The sequence below is a fragment of the Rhipicephalus microplus genome, chromosome X (assembly GCF_043290135.1).
Source record: "Rhipicephalus microplus isolate Deutch F79 chromosome X, USDA_Rmic, whole genome shotgun sequence".
NCBI classification, from domain to species: domain Eukaryota; kingdom Metazoa; phylum Arthropoda; class Arachnida; order Ixodida; family Ixodidae; genus Rhipicephalus; species Rhipicephalus microplus.
This window is the reverse complement of record NC_134710.1, coordinates 151,806,676-151,826,831: the sequence shown is the minus strand read 5'-3', so window position 1 is coordinate 151,826,831 and position 20,156 is coordinate 151,806,676. Positions and strand designations below refer to the sequence as shown.

At 46.6% G+C, this 20,156-nt stretch overlaps 3 long non-coding RNA genes across 3 annotated transcripts in view; 1 reads left to right on the top strand and 2 right to left on the bottom strand.

Moving 5' to 3' along the window:
- Positions 1-20,156, bottom strand: part of LOC119175509 (uncharacterized) — a 71,491-nt gene that overhangs the window by 28,753 nt on the left and 22,582 nt on the right. The window lies entirely within an intron of this gene.
- Positions 7,344-14,354, top strand: LOC142775828 (uncharacterized). Its single transcript, XR_012887054.1, has 3 exons — positions 7,344-9,016; positions 13,218-13,259; positions 14,203-14,354. It is a non-coding gene; the product is annotated as an uncharacterized LOC142775828 (long non-coding RNA).
- On the bottom strand, positions 15,067-19,738 carry LOC142775829 (uncharacterized). Its single transcript, XR_012887055.1, has 2 exons — positions 18,380-19,738; positions 15,067-17,759 (listed from the first exon to the last, which is right to left on the bottom strand). It is a non-coding gene; the product is annotated as an uncharacterized LOC142775829 (long non-coding RNA).

The following is a 20,156-nucleotide window of genomic DNA, read 5'->3' as shown; positions in this document are numbered from 1 at the left end:
TTGTCGAGTGCCCGTGGCCATGGAAGTAAGCCGACGCTGCGGTGCTGCGAAATGACACGCCTTGCGCAAATCTCATTGGGCGAAATTTCTTCGCCGGTATAGACCGGTTGGCCAGCTTTCGCGTCGCACTACATTCACCTGCATCGTAAGGCCGCGGTCACGTGCCCTTCCCTTTCACGATGGCGGAGTAGACCAAATGTACAAGGGTTGATAGGCGGGCTAGTTGGTATATATTCATAATGAACGTGAGCGCAAACTAACGGGGCACAAGAGATGAGACAAACAAGCACAAACTAAAACTTGGATTATTCAACGAAGATAATAAATACCAGAAAGGCAAGAAGGGAAATGGAAATACAAGGGAGAAGGTTCCACCGGGATCTCGTTTCTGGACGACAATTGATCATGTGTGGAACCTTCTCCCTTGTATTTCCCTCTCTCTTCTTGTCTTTGTGGTATGTATCATCTTCGTTGAATAAACCAAGTTTCAGACTGCGCTTGTTTGTCTCCTCTCTTGTGTTCCTTTAGTTTGCGCTTACAATACTTTCATTATGAATGTAGATCAAATTATAGTTTTTTTTCTTCATATTAGTATGCCACTTTGTACAGGTACGTGCTTCCGTCGCAGTTTCTCCGGAAACGCTAACGCCCTTGAAATTCATCATATTGACCGTATATATCGACTACACAAGGAAGATTACCCAATTTATTACCCGATATAGTGAGTGATTTCGCGAAGTCAAATGTGTGAAGTTGCGCCGCCGCGGTGGTCTAGTGGCTAAGGTACTCGACTGCTGACCCGCAGGTCGCGGGATCGAATCCCGGCTGCGGCGGCTGCATTTCCGATGGAGGCGGAAATGTTAGAGGCCCGTGTGCTGAGAATTGGGTGCACGTTAAAGAACCCCAGGTGGTCAAAATTTCCGGAGCCCTCCACTACGGCGTCTCTCATAATCATATGGTGGTTTTGGGACGTTAAACTCCACATATGAATAAATCAAATGTGTGAAGTTCGAGGCGCCGCCGTAGGCTAGACATGAAGTCGTTGATCCGCGTTGCGCGCTCGCAAGAAGCCTTAATGAAAAGTTCCGACACAATCTCATGCCGTACACATCATGGCGATCAATGTTTTGCTCATTTGCCTTTCTTTCTAAGCCATTTTATCATTGCTTTGGCTACGTCCCTGCCATTAGGACCGGCCGACCAGGTATCAACACTGAGAGGGCCCGGAATGCAATTTAACCATGAGTGACATTGCACACGCATGCGCGCCCGAATGAGGTCAACGCAGCACACATATACACCTGCTATATATAAATAAAATGTGTTCCACTGGCTGCGTTGCAACTCGCCACCGGCGCATGCCCCGTCGCGCTAAATAAAGCACTGTCAGCAATGTCCCGCCTTTTCTACACCACCGATTGTATACCACTATAGTACCGATACACCGCGCCTTCCACAACATTTTCCCGCAAAGCGTTTTTGCCGCGTTTTCCGCAAAGCTGATCACTCGATTACCACCCTGAACAAAAAACGAACAAACGAAACAGATCCCGGAAAAAAGTATAGGCTCCCAAGTAGAGAAAACCTCACCGAACCAGCTGGCCGAGCGTCATATTATGTACGTGTGATCTTGCAATTAGCGACAAGTATACAGGGCGATTGCTGAATTTAAAACGCGCGCGTGTGCGTGCGCGCGTTTAGGAAAATTTTTAAGGCATCGCTCGAACAATCCAGATAGATATGGATACAGTCTGAGTTCCGGAACCAGTGATATATTATCACAGTTACGGAATTAAAAAAAAAGACTTATTAAGGACAAGGTCATCTTCACGCATTCCGTGAACATAAAACACAGCGTCTCGAACTCTATAGCACTGCCCCACAGCCTGTGTATATAGGTGGGACTCGGGACTTCCTGGGCGTACTGCATTGTTGCATTGTATACAAAGCTGATGTGTGAAGCTAATGAATCAAATGTATATTTTATAGGAATTATATAAATATGGATTGTGTGACAAATGGCAGCGGTCATAAGTGCGCAGACAACTTGACCAATACTTCGTGGAGCAGAGACCAAATCAGGTTGCGTTTAGGAAAGGAACAATTAAGCAAACCACGTAGCAACAAGAAAGGTTCGAGGACAGCATTGAATAAATGGCACGCGACGTAAGTATGAATTCAGCTTGATAGGCATGGTTGCGGGGTTGTACAATTCATGATTCATAAAAAGGCTTCCTTTCAGTATACAATACTATCTATCAAACAAACACAAAAAAGACAACGGGATAAAAAGATGTGCTTTGATTGGCGCAATGAGTATCTATAGCTTATTATGGGCAGTTTCGGAAACATGTTTTTTGCTATTTGAACATGCACGTGATCCTAGATCTTCTTTGTTTTTTGTTATTCGATTAGAAAATGTGTTGAACTTGTACATAGAAACGACTCAAAAGTTTCTCTGTCATAGCACTTGAAGAAATACGATTTTAATATAGTGGCATTGAACTTCTAGATAGCGTGGCCTAAAGGCTTCACAGAACACTGTGTAAATGAGATTTCTTTAAGTCCGGTGTGTTATGCCCTGCAAACGGTGCGTTAGCGACGAGATAAACAGCCTTATAATTAGATGTCGCATTCATAGTCTTCTTGCATTCTGAATGAGAATGAATGTCCGATGATGTCGGCCATATTGGTATGAGCTTATCATTGAACATGGAGGATCATCAAACGGTACTTTCGTAGCGACCGCAAAGCACGACACCTTGCGATTTTTCAGGCGTTCTGCTGTGTGCACAGTTCAAGGGAGCGAAAGCGCAGGCTGGTAGGTAGAAGAGGCTGCGCTTGCGCACTGCGCGCTCTCGAGCTTTTCTGGCGGCCGTGAGAAGGCGCTGCGGTGCTGTTCGCCACGCGCTCCCGTGGTCTCCAAAATTTTGATCGCCACAGTACATTCTGACGAAATTGCAGTATCGAACTTTACCAGTGTTGTACACGTTCCTACAAAACAGCAGCGAAAGCTCGTTCCTTCGCAATCGTGGAACGAGTTCCCGTTACAAGTTCCATAAATGCAAGAGGCACTCGTTACACAGAAGTGTGGCAGCTTGGGCTAGTTGTATGGCAGGACGATAAAACAGAACGGCGACACAGAGACAAGAAGAACTCATTACAGTTGCATTTCCAAAATAGGAACGTGTCGCTACATTAACGTTACATTCTGCTTTTAAATACAATTGTGGTATCCCATAATACTGAGGTGAAATAAAGCGGCAAATACAAAGCTCACATCATGCGTCCCATATTATACGAATTTAACATCTCCAACAGGAGGTTGTTACGTAGGTAATCGGAACCTAAATAAAAGATTCTAACAATTTTTAGAGACCACCAGCCTGACTACTTTCGTGCTTGTTTATATAACACATGCAAAACTCTCCACGTCGGTATTCAAAGGCGCAATGAGCGTATACCGCGCGCATATTGCGATACCGCGCTCAAGTAGAAATCTCCACAAATGCACCAATATAATTAAACTTCTCGCCCAAGAAAATACATCGAAAGGGACAATATTTAGGTGTTTAATGAGTGCTGGTTCAATACTTCAGTGTGAGTAGAAAATAATGTCCGGGATGTGCATTTGAAACTAAATAAAGTTCTCTGGTCGCAGTCAAAAAACATATTTCACTATTCTTTCTTGAGTTTTCTGTATTTTTTTCTTTCTTTGTCATTGTTTTCATCTTGCAATTTTTTATATCTCTTTCTCCACCTCTCTCTGTACTCGTTCTAGCACATTTTACCTTTTTCTCTTTCTACTTTTTTTCTATTTCTCTCTTTCTAGATCGCTCTCACTGTCTCTCCTCTTTTTGATTCTATTCATCCTCAATTCTCCTTCCCAGCCCTTTGACAAACTGTACTACAAGGCTATGCTATGCCGTTCTCGCAAATGGAAAGTCAGCCAGAATGGTTTACGTTGCACTGGTGAGGGGTTTCTCTTTACCGCCATTATGTGTACTATTGGGAAATGCCATTGTTTTATCTATTCCCTTCTCCACTGCAGGGTAGGAAACCGGAAATTTTTCTTCTGATTAACCTCCCTGCCTATCATATAACCTTGCTCTCTCTGCTTGGTCTGCCTGATATAGAGATAAATCCGAATTTTTTAGCGCCATGTGTTGGTCGTTTGGTCGCGATACGAGCAGGATGCATCATCGTTACATGACAGGCGAGCCTGGCGCGGTCGCCCACCCGCCCTGTCATGCATGACGTGCTACGTGCGTGTGCCTCTTGAATGGCGTGGAACGTTTACAGAAAGAACGCAGTTCGCTGTTCCTTCGTAAACGTAACGAGCTGCAGTTCCAGCGATCCTTAACGGAGCACTGACGTAAAATTTACTCATGTCAAGATTTTTGCATCAACGAGAAGCTATCGACCCCCTAGTAGCAATTCGCGACCTAAAACGCATATGAAGTACGAATGAATATGTAATATTGATTAATATAACCGCTATCGAACGTGGTTCAAAATGGGTTGAAAGCCCGCCAAGTTGTAGTGCTGTCAGCGCTACCTCGCGGCCACGTTGAGGCCGCTGCAAAGCTCAACGTTTCTAGTAGAGTTTACTAGAACTGTAGTTTCTAGACCTAGGTAAGTTGCAAAACTCCCCGCGTCGGACAACCCGTCAATACGGTGCCGGGACAGCTTCCGGTTTGGTGGCACTGGCGGCGCAACAAGCTTCCGCTAGCAGACGAAAACGCGTAGTCGTCGTGGCAAGGCGCCGTGGCGGCCGTTCTGAAAGTGCTTTGGCAACAGTATATATATATATATATATATATATATATATATATATATATATATATATATATATATATATATATATATATATATATATATATATATATATATAAACGTCTGCGGGGCCCCGCCGCGGTGGTCTAGTGGCTAAGGTACACGGCTGCTGACCCACAGGTCGCGGGTTCGATTCCCGGCTGCGGCGGCTGCATTTCCGATGGAGGCGGAAATGTTGTAGGCCCGTGTGCTCAGATTTGGGTGCACGTTAAAGAACCCCAGGTGATCTAAATTTCCGGAGCCCTCCACTACGGCGTCTCTCATAATCATATAGTGGTTTTGGGACGTTAAACCCCACATATCAATCAATCAACGTCTGCGGGTCGGTGGTGGAGATGAAGTATGTAATGAAGTTAGAAGCACAACTACGAAGAAAACATGACATGCCATTGTTTCTGTCATGACGCGGCCATCGTCAGAGTAAACCGAGATACAAGTGCTCAGTCGCTTTTATGGACACCCGCGCGTACAGTCGCTATCAAAACCACTGGAGGCTGCAGCAGCGGTAGCATAAAGATAGCAGTGACGACAATAAATCCTAGAGCGAGACAGAAGCTTGAACCAGGCGATCAAAAGCTTTCCGCCAAACAAATGCAGTGGCTATAAAGTTCGCTACGTGACACCACACTTGCAAATTAAATCGCAGCACAAAGGTAGCAAGAGCTGTATTTGGTATCGGTAACGCAGTAGAGGCGATTCGAGCAGGATTCTTGAAGTATTTTTTTTTTTCGTGCTTGAACTTTCTGATACAAGTGATGCCCCAGAGTCTTCTGTCACTCAGCAGCGAACCATTTCGTGTAACAAGACGGCGCTCGATTATGCAATCATGACACACGCAGCTGTAGATCAAAGGTGGTGGTGGTAGCACGGGTGTGCAGGGGCTGGCACCCCCCCCCCCCCTTTTTTTCCCCTTTTAACAATGGCGCTGAGCAGTGCTCTCCAAAAACCACCACTGCTCCTCTCAACAAAGCGATAAATTCCCACCTACCTTTCCACGCCTGTCGTGACCAGCGTGTCATATTCGTCAAACCATATTACCCTCTTATGCTAATTTTGGGTCACGCCAAGTGAAGGCGGTGACCACGAGAGCACACAAACGTAAGCGGCTAGATAGATAGATAGATAGATAGATAGATAGATAGATAGATAGATAGATAGATAGATAGATAGATAGATAGATAGATAGATAGATAGATAGATAGACACGCTCAAAGCCGCCGAAGTTCACTGAAAAATGCTTGGCATTTAATTTGAGACGGATATACCTGTGGGCTTAGATTTAGCCTTTAGGTCCACGTTAAAGAACCTTATGTGCACTCAAAATCAATCCGAAGCACTACGGTGTGCCTCGTAATCTTAATGTGGTTCGGTACGTGGAAACCCATAACTTATTATTGCGTTTCCTTTTTTTTTATTTTAGTTTCCGCCACTACACTACACTAGGGTGCTTCATAGACGGACAGCTGCCGAACACACAACAGCATTGCTTTTCGCTAACAATGACGCTTTTAATGCTTACTCATTACAAACAAAGACATAGACTTTTTTTGCCAACGCTCCTCGAATTGTTGCACTCACGTGTTTGTCCGACGAAATTTGATTGCACGACCTTTTGACTTCTGTATCTTGAACATTGTGCAGCTTTACCTCATTCATTTGTTTAGAACTCCAGTACGATTATGATTAAAACTTTATTCTGGTTCAGAGAAGATGCGCTAATGTTCGCAAACCTGAGTTTGTTACGCTACTGAGTAGCAGATGAGTGCTTAGTCTGGCGGAAAGATGTAACCAGTGCTTTTTCACAGAAGAAAAAGAAATACAATACTGAAGTTCTTAAAAGACGCACGTCTCAGAACTCTAGTATTGCCTTTAGCACGCCTCTGTACATTAGCACGCCTTTGACATAAGACTTGGCCTGGCTGCGTTAAGCATCAAGTTTTAGGTGAGAAACATTGAATCGAAAATTCAAAATTTAATATACATCACATCGGTGTTTCGTGTGATACTAAAGTTTTTATACGCCTTCACATCTACCACCATGCAGTCGCCGAACTGAACCATTCTACAGATGAATACCCCCCGAAAAAAGTGCCTGGGTACGGTCCGGCCACACATGTGAATGCATTTACGTTACACGAGCTTTAAATTTCCGCTCTTCTAAACTAAATTTAATATAAACTAAATTTAAGCAACGGCAAAAATTAACCGAAATTATTCTCGCTAGATAACTGTAGATCGATAGCGACTACGAAGCCTTTCCCCACGCTGAGGACCCCGGATGCAATCTGCGACGCTGTAAATGGATTACAATGCCACGTTTTTTTTGTTTTCAGTTTTGTTGGTACGATGACATATCGCTGTAAACAACGCGATAATGGCTCCAGTGCCCTGTTTACCTCCCCCCCCCCCCCCCCGCCACCCACACATTGATATTATCGAGAAGCACAAACACCGATGCAGTGGACTTCTTCGAAGCACCCCCCTTTCTGCAAAGCTTGGACGGTGCCTTATCAGTCTGCGTGCATGATGAGAGATTGGCGGCGAGGCATTTGCTAGTTGATTTCCCACGACGGAAACAAACTGACTTCAAAACGCTGAGTGCCGTGTCGGCTGCAGAAACGTATGAGTGAGCAAATGTCATTTTTCTTTCTTTCTTAGGTCCAGCGGCGACGTATTCAGCAGTTTTGCGTGCCCCATATATAAGCCAATCAGTGTTCTGCTTTCATTGTCTTGAGGGAAGCCCTCCGTGTATTGTGAGCGGGGTCATTCGGAAGCTACGCTGCCCGGTGGCATGTTTTCCCGCCTTTTTTGACGGCCTCTGCTCGTTGTCGGTGCTGCCCGGGAATGCGCGTTCCCCGGTCGGACCTCGCGGGGCGCCTCCCTTCCCCCTCTTAACAGTATTTCGTCTGTAAACAGCCAACAGATAGAAAAGAAGGTGAACGCTCTTCTCTTCGCCCTCGGGCACTCACAGGCCCGCGCGTCCTTTCTCTGCCTTCTCGGAACGCGCCCTCCCGCCATGTTTGCGCCGCGCTGCTTCTGCTGTTGTGTACTTGCGCCGACCATATTTTTCTTCCTTTGCTTATGCTTTCTCACTCTCCCATCTACTTTGGCGCGCTTTTTTTCCCGCTCTTCACTCTCTCTCGCCGGCCGCACAACCCGTCAGATATTCTCGATTCAGAAAATTCCTGTTCTTAGTTCGTGCCCGCCGCTCCCGCCAGCGCTTGTTTGTTATCGAATACCTGGCTGATTGCAATTCTTTTTTCTTACTAGCGTCCCGCCCAGCGTCACCACAATTTTTGACTCCGTTCTCATTGCGCGAATTTTAACTGTTCATACAGCGGCGATGCGCATTCGTGCTGCTGTCAACGAGCTCTCCATCGCCGGCGGAAACCCGCACTCGTGCACTACCCGACATGAATCGAGCAGCGTGTGTTCCGTATTTCTGGACCACGACGCCCTCGCCTAGTTGAGCGTGCCGTTCCTCTTGGTCACCCCCTCTCTGCGCGCCTAGACCCGTCAGAAGTTCGGAGAACTGGTGCGCAGCATGGCACGCACACATGCAGGGCGCGGCATCCGCGGAAGAGAAAGGAGGTGTGTGGAGGGGGAGCTTTTTTCTCCTCCTCAGTCCCTGCTTCTTTCACCCAAAGTGTCCCCGTCCTTTCCCGCTCGCAGGAAGCCATATTTCTTTGTGCTCACTTTATGGCCCTGCTCTCAAGTGTTCCTGGAAGCGAAGGGAAGAGAGGCTCTAGAGGGGAGGGACGCGCGTGTGGCATTTTGGGAAGGGAGGGACGCGCGCGCCTGTTTCGATTTCGTGCCGTCCCCGCGCGCGCTGCCGGGGGTCTGCTGCAGCCGGTGCCTGTGTGTCCCCACGAGTCCGCTGAGCGGCATCGGTGTTTGTTTTCTTTTTCCCCAGCGCCACCAGGCACAGCTTGCGGGAAAGTGTGGCCAGCCGGGTCCGAGATGGGGGGTCGGAGAGACAGCGTGCCCTTGACCGACGCCGGGCTGGAGCCGCCGACCAGGTGGGGACCACGAACGCTACGCGCCTCGTTTTGTCAGAGCGGTCTCGAACATCTTGGCGGTGCATGAGCGCGGTGGTGAATGTCGTGCGCCGCCGGGCCGTTTGAACGTCGTGGGCTGCTGCGAACAGCATGGCATCAACGCTATCTGCATTGCTCCTCAGGTGGGGATTGTGCCTAAATGTTGAATGTTTGCCATGTTTTGCTGATCTATGGCCTGCTGCTTGCGGACGGCCTGCTTAGAAACGGCTCGGCGGCACATGACGGCTGCTCCTTGCTTACCGAGTGTCACGCCTAAATTGGAACGAGTTCTTAGCTGAGAGCTTCAGAATGTATTGCGTCTCTTGAAATATTTTCGCCTAAGCCACGTAAACTAAAACAATATTTTCCGTTGCGCAAGTAACACACGCAGTCCTGTGTGCGTGCCTGTAATGCATGGCTGGATTGGTTGCCAAACCGGGGACTATATATGTACGGCTGATTTATCGTGTACTGCTTATCATTTTCACGAACTATAATTAGTTGCTTGCGAGGCCCTACGGCAAAAGTGAGGTTATGCTGTTGACGCTAACGTTGGATACTGAGTGTACTTTCTGTGGCACCGGGAAAGCTGCTAGAATTAAACCGAAGTTACAAACAGCGTCATGCGCGATGACGTGGTTTGTTTAGCCTGCACCGCTATGTAGTACGTGTAATTAGAATCGCGAAGGCCTGTGATACGTTCGTCAAGCACCCGCCGATTGCGTTGTTGTGCCCGATGCAGATATTTGACGACGAATGTGTGCCATCAGCAGTGCGTGCAAACACGATTTGTGTGCAAAGTCGCGCTCACGCGTAGGGAAAACGCGGTTTGCCTCCTGAAGATTAGTCTTACGTAACGAGAGTTACCTAAGCAACAGAATGGAGCTTAGTTACAAAACTCCCGAAATCGCGTACATTTGCAAACTGCATCTCCTCCGACATTACACGTTCTCAAAACGTCTCAGAAACGATTCAAGTGCGGGCCGTCAAAACCACTTATTATGTTCTCCGAAGCATGAGCAGTGGTGGTGTAATAAATGTTTGATGCCTGAAATGCCGGATTACGTACCACACACTGGCACAACACAACAGTCGAGGGGGAGATTTTCTGTTGCTTCTTTTCTGACTAGCGGGGGGGGGGGGGGGGGGGGGGTAGAACAAAAACAAAAGTGATGATTTTTGAAATTTTAGAATGTTGTCCATTAGTGCCCCTAGGTGTCATCAAAATCATTTGATACCTATATAAAAAAGAAGTATTAGAAAACATCTTGTGCGCTGTAAGTCATGAATGTAGCCAGAGATGGAGGCAGATGATGCTGCACCCCCCCCCCCCCTCAATATGCACTCCTCATTGTGATGGGTTGAAGAAGGCTCACCGTGCATAATTATGATGATATTTTATGCACAGCCGGCGTCAAAAAATGAGAGAACTCACAATCTGAAGAAACTGACTTTCCCAGCAATTTTTGAGTGTATTCGGTCAATCTGCACAGTATATATGTTACCGCGTTTTATATCAATCAGGCAGGAAACCTAAAATTCAAGGTTGCCTGCCGAAAAAGCGGGTATATTTAGCTTTTGCGTGTGTTTCATATTGCCTACACTTTTGACGCTCACTGCCACTGCACATGCAGAAAAAGGGAGCACACATAAGGGCAGATGAAATGCGACGCAAATATGAGCTGAAGAATCAAAACAATAATTCACGAGAAAAGAAGCTGCCAGAAGGATACGCTAAGTTGTGGAATTTCATTTAGTGCTTTGAAGGTCTTCCGAGAAGTCGTGTAACAAATTTGAACCATTTCCCCATATCTGTTTACATTCTTTTCTGAACTGAGGATAAAACGACCTATAATAAACATATGCAAACACTCCGCGATCTCTGCAATGCGCAGTGTAACGTTACCACTTTGTTTCTTTGATTAACAAACAATGTCCAGATGAATGATTGATTGATTTGTAGGTTTTAACGTCCCAAAACCACCATATGGTTATGAGAGACGCCGTAGTGGAGGGCTCGGGAAATTTCGACCTCTTGGGGTTCTTTAACGTGCACCCAAATCTGAGCACGCGGGCCTACAACATTTCCGCCTCCATCGGTAATGCAGCCGCCGCAGCCGGGATTCGATCCCGCGACCTGCGGGTCAGCAGCCGAGTACCTTAGCCACCAGACCACCGCGGTGGGGCAATGTCCGGATGAAAAGCACCTTTATGTTTGAGCAGTACTGCAAAGATGTCGTTATACGTTATAGGCGCGAAAGTGACTGGAACGCAGCAATTTATCCCGAAAGCCGCGCTGTGCACCGTCAGACTTGGATTCTTGGATAAGGCTTGCAAATTCAACGGTGATAATGCCGACATGTATCGCAAAGTAAATGATTAAGAGTTTATTAGCAAATATGAGCTAACTAATTCGCCTGATTTCAACGTCTACAGGCTTCCGCAGCAGGTCATAGTTATGGAGACGTGTTATTTCCTGGTAACCTTCTTCAAGCATTTTTAAGTGTTATATGAAACACGTATCATTACCTCGGGCGACGCCATATGTGATTTGGTATACCTGGGAACTCCCTGAAGTATAACTAAAAGCAGGCCAATTTGGTGTGAATGTGTATAAACGTACTCAATTAGCACATATCACCGCAACTAGCACCTGTGGCGCAGCCACGGTGATGGTTTAGAAAATTAACCCCCCCCCTCCCCCCCCCCCACAAAAAATGTGTACGTTTTGCATGTGAATGTATGCGTGCACATACAAAGACGCGCACCAACATGTATAAAGAAGAGTCAAAGCCCAAAACCCCCGCAAAAAGTTTCTGGTCACCATTGTTAATAATTATTATTTAAAGTATATGTCACTGGTGTAGCCAGGAATCTTTATTGGGGTAAAGGTTCAGGAGGGGGTGTGTGTTGCACTTTATGTGTATGCGTGCGTTTGTAGTACCCCCCCCCCCCCCAATAATCTTGATATTTTTGGAGGGGGCTGGGTGGGGGGGGCGAACTCCTATCGTGCCTGCCAGTGACAACCGTTAATAATTTACAAGGCGCTTCAAGTAACGTCATAGCGTTGCTAATACTGTCTATATTGTGCATCTTCGTTATCTATTAGCTCATGAAGATACATTAGGTGTGCCCAAATAAAGAAACAAAAAGTCGTCCTGCGTATAAGCAACGATATTAAACGAAACAGTTTTTACTTGAAACGTCGGAGGATGACCGACATATAAAACATCATTTCTGTCATCATCGCTGGTCAAATCGTACAGCGCGCACGAAGCCGGGGCATATCATTATGATTTGCTTAGCGAAACATAATTTTTTATTACTGTTTTTTTTTTCACTGTTGTCGCTGAACCAGAAAGTAGCCGCTTCACTTTTTTTTTTCCTGATTCTTGTGTGCTGCCGTGAAAAATGTATTAGAACGTGTTCAAGTAATGGCGGTTGGCCGTATTCCATGCGACAGAAGCTTTCGCTCCGTTAATCATATCACAAGATGTCGAACAAAATTCAGCTTCGAAAGCAACTTGTGTAGGTTAGATCTGCGTTGGGCTGTGGTGTATGGCTGGCCTGAACAGGAAGTCTCCTCCTGGTGGGTGCGAGGTCATGCTCAGACGTCATGTTCTTCGCGATTCAGAACCGATAAAAATACGTCACCTACCACGCTTCCCGCTTGTGTTCACAACTTATCTACTCGCAGAAAGCATGCTACGTCATCGCCCTTTTCATTGGGCCATAGTTTGCTGCATCGAATCAGAAATAGAAGGCTATCCACTTAATCTAGTATGTTTCTTTTATTCGACTATTGCGCTGAAAGTCCCCACATGCCTCAAATACTTGCGCGTGACATACATAGCATTTTCTCCAGCTTATGACGATGATAATTGGTGGTGCTTAACGTCCCAAAATCATGCACGATATGATTATGATGGGCGCCGTGTAGTGAAGGGCTCCGGAAATATCGACCACCCGCGGATCTTTAACGTGCACCTGAAACTAAGTGAATATCAAGCATTTTCGCCTCCATCGAAAAAAGCGGCCGGGATTGGATCACGCGACCTTCAAGTTAGCAGTACAGTACCATAGAGCGATTTCATCTCTACAGATGCCACAGTTTGTCACTCATTCAAAAGAGAAGTTTAGCGGATATTTTCTTTTTTGTTCTTTTTATTTCTGGGGTTGTGTACACAGTGTGTTTCCAAATTATCAACATGTTTTGCGTTGAAGTATGGTTGTGCGCGACATGTAAGCGTGGTAGTTGTAGCTTAAAATAGTATTGTTTTCGCACACGATGTTTGAAACAGTCATGCTGTCACGCAGAGTTAACGTGCACACATTTCTATTCAGATGGCCCGTGACAATGGGAGAGAGACACGGATCCATTGTGAGGTAATTAATTTCCACATATATCATTCTTTCTTTCTCTCGTTCTTCCCAGATATCAGGCATCAAAAAAAAAAAAAGGGGGGGGGGGGGAGCGTGTAGGGCTCTGGGAATTCTACCCAGGATCTTCATCAATATGAACCATATAACGCTGACGTCTTTGTTCTTACGTGCAGTATGATTTCAAAATATGGTCGTGTGGCTCGCGCACATGCGTACCTTTCATACTTGCTTAACGATTAGCTAAATTCCAACGGTGAAGTTTAATATATCGATGATGACGTGATGACTACAGTAGCACAATCACGTCATAACTTGAGCTTGTGTGCATGTCCTGTATGTTCTAATAATGCACAGTTCGCCCGGTAGTCGTGATTATTTTTGTCAATTTGTACTAATGTTATTACGTTGCTACAAAGAACTGATCGAAATGTACATGTACTCGGTGCCCCCCGCCCCCCCCCCCCCTTTTTTTTTTCTTTAAATACCGATAACAACTGGCATGTATGGTAAAATTTTAATCTTCGAGTTCTATATATCGCTAGAAAGAGACGGAAATCACTTTCACGGAAAACCAGTTGCATAATGACTAGGATTTTCATCGCAAATATTCCAGTCTGCAAACTCGAGCAGGCAAAAAGCAGTTTTGAAGCTGGTTTTCTGTTCTATTTTTCGATGCACGCATCGATATATGAAATTTGTACGATAAAACGCTTTCGTAGTCCAGTTTGATTGACATGTGGGATTTAAAGACCCAAAAGCACCATATGATTATGATAGGCGCTGTAGTCGAGGGCTGCGGAAGTTTCGACCAGCTGAGGTTCTTTAAGGTGCACCCAAACCTGAGCACACGGGCCTACAACATTTTCGCCTCCATTGAAATGGTACTATAGTTAACTGAGGGTGCGTCATGTCCGCTCATGATCATTTGTGATGTATCCTCACTCAGGCTGCGCTAAGAATGCCACAAGCGAACACGGCGAAAAGAAGCTGGTGCAGCCCACGGTAAGCCCTATTTGTTTTACTATTACGTTTTATTGTGCAACGCCATCGTATCTGGACTTACGGCGACATGCGTGCGCATCGTAAGGAGGGGGGGGGGGGGGGAGGGCAATTCTGCTTGATACCTTTAGCCAGTCGGAACTTGCACGTCGTTTTTTTTTTCTATGCGCAGGGTTATGACTACGCTTGTAATATGAAGATAATGGCGACAAGGGCCCCGGGCGTTGCATTAGAAAAACCTTCCCACATTTACCCCTGAAAGCCGGGGACCAGTGTTAGAAATGCCTTTGTTAGGAACACGTAATCGCTTCATTTTAATTATTATTACGTTCATTGGGAAGTTAGTTTTCTTTCGGACTCGACCAACGGAGAGTAAGGGGGGGGGGGCTGCAGTAAAGATTGCCCCCTCCCCCTATGGCCACACAGCGTCATCGCTCGTTGTAATGATGACATCGTGATAATGTCGAAGACGCCAAGACCGGTATTTCGAAAACGACCCTATTGTCAAAGTAACGTGAATCTCCCAAAGTTTATGCTCTCTCACAGATAGTGATCCCTATTTACATACAAGATGTCCCTGTCTAGAAAACCTCTCAAACGTGTTTCGGTACTCATTTGTTTCATACGCATTTCCAGCATTCAGCAATCCTCTGTAGTATACTCACCAAACCAAACATGAGTCGCTTTCCCTTTAGTGTGTGTAGCATGGCTAAGTTGATTTCAGGAAGTTTCTTTAAAAGTCTTGTTTACTTTAGCTATTGAACTGCACCGACAGTGTTGTTCACAAAACGCTTGCAAAAAAAAAAAGAAGTGTCTGCAATGCTTTTATAAACCATTTTAAAAATAAGTCAAACATTACTCACTAACATTCCTAGCACAGCACATTATGTGCACAAATGACCACTTTCTGGTGCATTTTGCGCGCGCACACTCATTTCAAATTGTACAAACGTAAGCAAATGATTCCGCTTATCGAAGTAGCTGCTGTGCTTTTCAATAGCGACTTTGCGTCCTTGCTCTTGAATGCCCGACCATGGTTGTCTTGGTTGTCACCATTTCACCAATTTGCTGATTTGATACATGTTTACTCGTACTGAATCGCCAGCAGGACTTTCACAGCCCCTTCATCACGAATTATGTTTGTGACTTGAGGCTGCCAATTTGATATATTTTCTTTGATATAGGACTCAATCTAGAGAGAAGCTGTTTTGACATTAGTAACACAAATGTTTTGGAGCACCAAAGTCAGTCTTTAGGTAACCGAAGCGAATTGAAAACGAATATATAGGCGTAGTCAATTAACTCGGATAGGTGAGTACTGAACAGAGGCAAATACTTTTTCCAAGAGGGGCTCCAGTAATTATATTTCTGTAAACAACTTTCGAAACAAGAGAATACACGAATTCAGGAGTGTATAGCTTGGGCTGTTGGCTGACAGCACTAATTGGAACATTAAATGAGAAGGATACATTGTGTTTTCTTATGGAGGACACCGTTAGAGGTAGCCGATGATTTTAAATGCGTTCAGTGGCCATTATCAGTCCATGTAACTGTAATCATGAATGAAGCGATGGTACAAGATCGCCAGGGTAATTTACACATAGATAAACAGAGCCGGTTGATATCCTACTGCTCACGATCATGAAGGGAGACAGGGGAAACATTTGAACATACCAGGGCAGATGTTACGCTGTACTGTCTGGGCGTAATCGGATGAAATTTTCTTTTTTTTTTTCATCGTATTTTCAGTCTAGGGAAATAGTGCGCAGGGTATGTACGGTCACACCTGGTCACTTACTAACACCAGGAAACCTTGAAGAGCAAGCAACCATTACGACCTTTGATTATGTCGCACGAACGAAGAATTGAATTGCAATCACTTTTAGGCTCCAGACGAACCCTCATGTCGCCAAGGGCATGGAACGGGGAACTGCGATTTTTGGCGTTTTAGTAAAGTACAATTTCACAATCCTCAAAACACCACTCTGATTACCAGTACACGACGCTTGGTAAACGATAAAATACGCGAAAAGAAAATGCGGTTAGAAACGCCCTTGAGATTCCCGTACCAAACGCTGTGACGTCATAGATTTTGACGGCATCTACTGAATCCTACGTAGTTTGCAATGAGTAAAAACGAAGTGCATTGTCATCTGTGGGTGCCATAGACATAGTATACGAAGTTTCAGAACACTTCAACGAGTCAATGTCGCGAAAATGCAAATAAAAAAAGAAAAAAAAAACTGAAAAAAGTTGACGTCAGGCGCTGAGATTTCGGCACGAAATTGAAAAATGAAACTTCAACTCAATTTTCTCCGCTATTAGTGAACTAACGTTACTGAAATTTATGGCATTAGAGTTCTCATAGTGCCGTAGTCTAAACCATGTCATCGTTTCTTCTTAGTGTACCTTTAAGCTGCTTGCTATGTACATAGCGTAAGAACTCTTGCTGCTAGTTTACATTCATTTCGTATCGTTTGCCACTGGCCGATCCTGGTGAAAACGTAAGCGACGAGCCGCTGTGACCACTAACGCAGAAACAAAGCAAAATAACAAGGACGCGTGTAATCGCTGATGCCCATTGCTCGCGAAATAAAAACAAACGCTTAACGAAGTATCTGCAGAACCGCTGTCGGCATAGCCAAGCGCTGGAACCAGGCACACTTCCTCCGGCTTACTGAGTTGCCAACTTTTCCTGCTGCACGCCGCGTTTTCTGGCGTCTCGCATCGTACAGGCTTCTTACTTTGACCTCGTACAGAAGCCTGTACGAGGGGGCTCGTTAATCCGAACGCGGGCATGGAATGTCACGTTGTGTGTTGCCGGCCCCGTATTTTGTAATGCGCGCGCGGTAAGGTGCTCGAAGGCCTTGCAGTCTTGGGCAGCACGTCCGCTGTCAGAGCGGTTCTTGGAGCCACCCAAGCTTTCCCTGCAGCAGCCATCTTTGCGCCGCCGTCTCTTCTTGGGGGCTGCTCTGGCGGGGGTGGCCGTCGCCCCGCGGATGCCATCTGTCTGTGGCACCCCTCCGGGGGCGACCCCTGCGGCGACCCCCGGCTTCTCTCCGTCACCCCTCCTCTTCCAACTCTCACAAACTGCGCGGCAGCAACCCGGCCGCTTCCGCGCCTCTTTGGATTGCCAATCGGCTCATCGGCGTGGGCCAGGCGGGACGCGGCGGTCGCTTCCGGCTTCGCTTGACGCGTCCACATCCGGCCACGCCGCTCCACCCGCGCGCTTTTGCAGCCCTTCCCCCGCTCCTGCCACACATCTCTCGTGCGACGTTGGTAGCCCCCACTCTGGTCGCCCTGCGTAAAGTAACGAGTTGCGACATATTTGCCAGGTTTTCGTATATTCGCACTGCACACACCGCCACAACGCTGACCGCGGCTGAGCGTTTTTTTTTTTTTTTTCGCTCAAGCGCTTGGGCTGAGACGGGTGCATCGGTGCTGGCCCTGTTCTTCTTATGGGCAGCCGGCGCCATGGCTTGTCCGAGGAGTGCCACGGAACAACTGTAAAGCAAAACGAAATCAGATTACAGGGACATTACGAGATCACATGCAATGATTCGAACAATTTACTTGAAAGAGTACTTCTGCTGTGATTTTCGTCTGATATTCTTTACTGCCAGTGTAGTGTCGACGCTTAGGTAATAGATAGAATTCCGCAAGCTAGTATTTCCACATTCCTCAGCCTGTTCAGTGTGCAAGCCACAAGCGACGAGTGCAGCGGAGGAGTATCACCGCACATTGAGCGCTTGAAAGCGACAACATCGAACGTCGCTAAATGTGAGCCCGCCTAAGGACCTGTGTGCACACAACAGCAGAGTCCTTAATTCCTGGCAGGATACTGTCAAAGCCGATGCATTATTATACAATCAACATAAGAAGCTCGAAGGACGTGCTACCACTATTGCCTTAAATGGATGATTCACGACATAAGTGGGTGATTCACACAGCCAGAGAGTTTGGTGGTGTATCCAGGAAACTTTTTTTTTTTTTTTACTTTTGGGTATGATGGAATAAGGGGGAGGCGTGTTCTAGCGGGCAATGTACACGTGATTCAAGCGGCAGTTAATAAGACACCTTAGCAACTCGCCGCATACGGCCGCAGAAAGGAAATGCATAGGTACCGTTTCACTTCGTCGGTGGTATGGACACTGCAGCTTCGTGATTGGCTGGACCGACGTCCATGCACAGGCGCTCCGAAAGGAAGGACATACGAGAACTGTTGTCGGTGCCGCCTCTACACCGCAGACTACTGTTTCGCCTTGCCCTTCGCCGCGTCATCACATCGCTTTCCCGGGCCTCGTGAGCGGATGACGGCGGCTCTGTATTTCGACGCGCCTGTTCGCGCAACGGCCGTTTCCCATGGTGGTCGAGTTCGGTCTTCGTGGCGCCCGTCGTAGTTGCTAGGGGCCTCGCGCCCGTAGTGCGTACGCGCAGGCGGCTCGCATTATGTCGTTGACATGTTTGATTGATGCCCAAGAGTAGCAGTGTCGACGTGCTAACCTCTACTTATGAAGGAGATGTAAAAGTCATACCGTATGGCTTGCGAATACACGCAGGGCCACCTGCGGTGTCTCGGAGCACGCGCCATAGCATTTGCGCTCACTCGCTGATGCATTCCGACGCGATGATGCGATTGTGCGTTGAGTTACTATAACGAAGAATGTTCTTCTTTTTATACTCGCTACGCTTCATTATATGGCAGTGTTTTTTAAAATATATTCATGCAGTTGCGTTTTGACAAACTCGAATAAACTTGACTTTGACCTAAACATGACGACAATGATGATGATGAATAACCACGCGTTGCGTTACAAAAAAATGAGAAAAAATATAAAGATGTAGACAAAGAACGCGTCTGAAAAATACATCTGTAGCATTCGATAGCTTCTAACGTCGAATACACTACATCACTGTCACTTCTTTCCAAGCATGTGCCGCGACTCACTCGCTGTGACGAAAGCATGTGTGAGCGTATAGCTGGTTGACAAAGTGGGTGCGCTCCTGCTCCCGCCACAACTGTTGAGGCTGGCGTGTATGCTGTGAATCAGCGTCCATGACGAACATTTGGGCAGTGTCCCGGCCGTTTCGAACAGCAGTATTGGTAGAGGCTGTTGCGAAGCATTTTTATCGGGGCCCTGCACTCGTCACTGACTGCCTCTATCAACCCCAAAGGCTAAACCAGAACATTGTAACGCACCAGTAACCCTGACTCACATGTTGTGCGCTTGTCCAAAACTCTCGAACTCGCAAATTAACGTATACGTACAATGAAGAAATAAAAGGCATCGGCGCACCTCCGACAGTATACCGTGTAAGTGGCGGCTGTGATTCGGGGCGTGGAGGCCGCCTAGGACCACGGTCGTAGCCCACAGAGCTTTTGCAGGCTCATCACAGTATCCTGTATGCAACTGGGCAGCGCATTTTGGAAATGCATCGCTGCTGTGCCTGGACCGGATGTGTTCGCCCAAACAAAGCTCTTTCGGTTTAATGGGCAGAACGACGTGCAACCTAATTGATTTAAGTAGTTCGGTGCAGCGTCATATCGCATTTGGATAGCAAGGGTGTTAGACAATGCTTGAAACGCAGAAATATGGCCTCGAGATCTTGGAGTGGCGCCCTCTCGCCTGTGACGTCAGTTTGAGGACTCCGCTCTTGATCGCGCTGCACAGCCGCTGTTCTTGTGCGCGGATCGTCTGCTTCGGACGGGAACTTTGCTGAACGAACAGCTTCGCCAGGGTCAACTAACGCCCGCTACGAATTTTTTCGAGTGCGATTATGAATTTGTTTCAGTTGCAGCCCAATGCCGCCGACCGGATTGCTTGGTGAGAAGGTGTAACCATGTGTGTGTGTTCACGCTCGTTCGTCATCTGCAGTTTTCGCCGTGCGATACTAATCAGT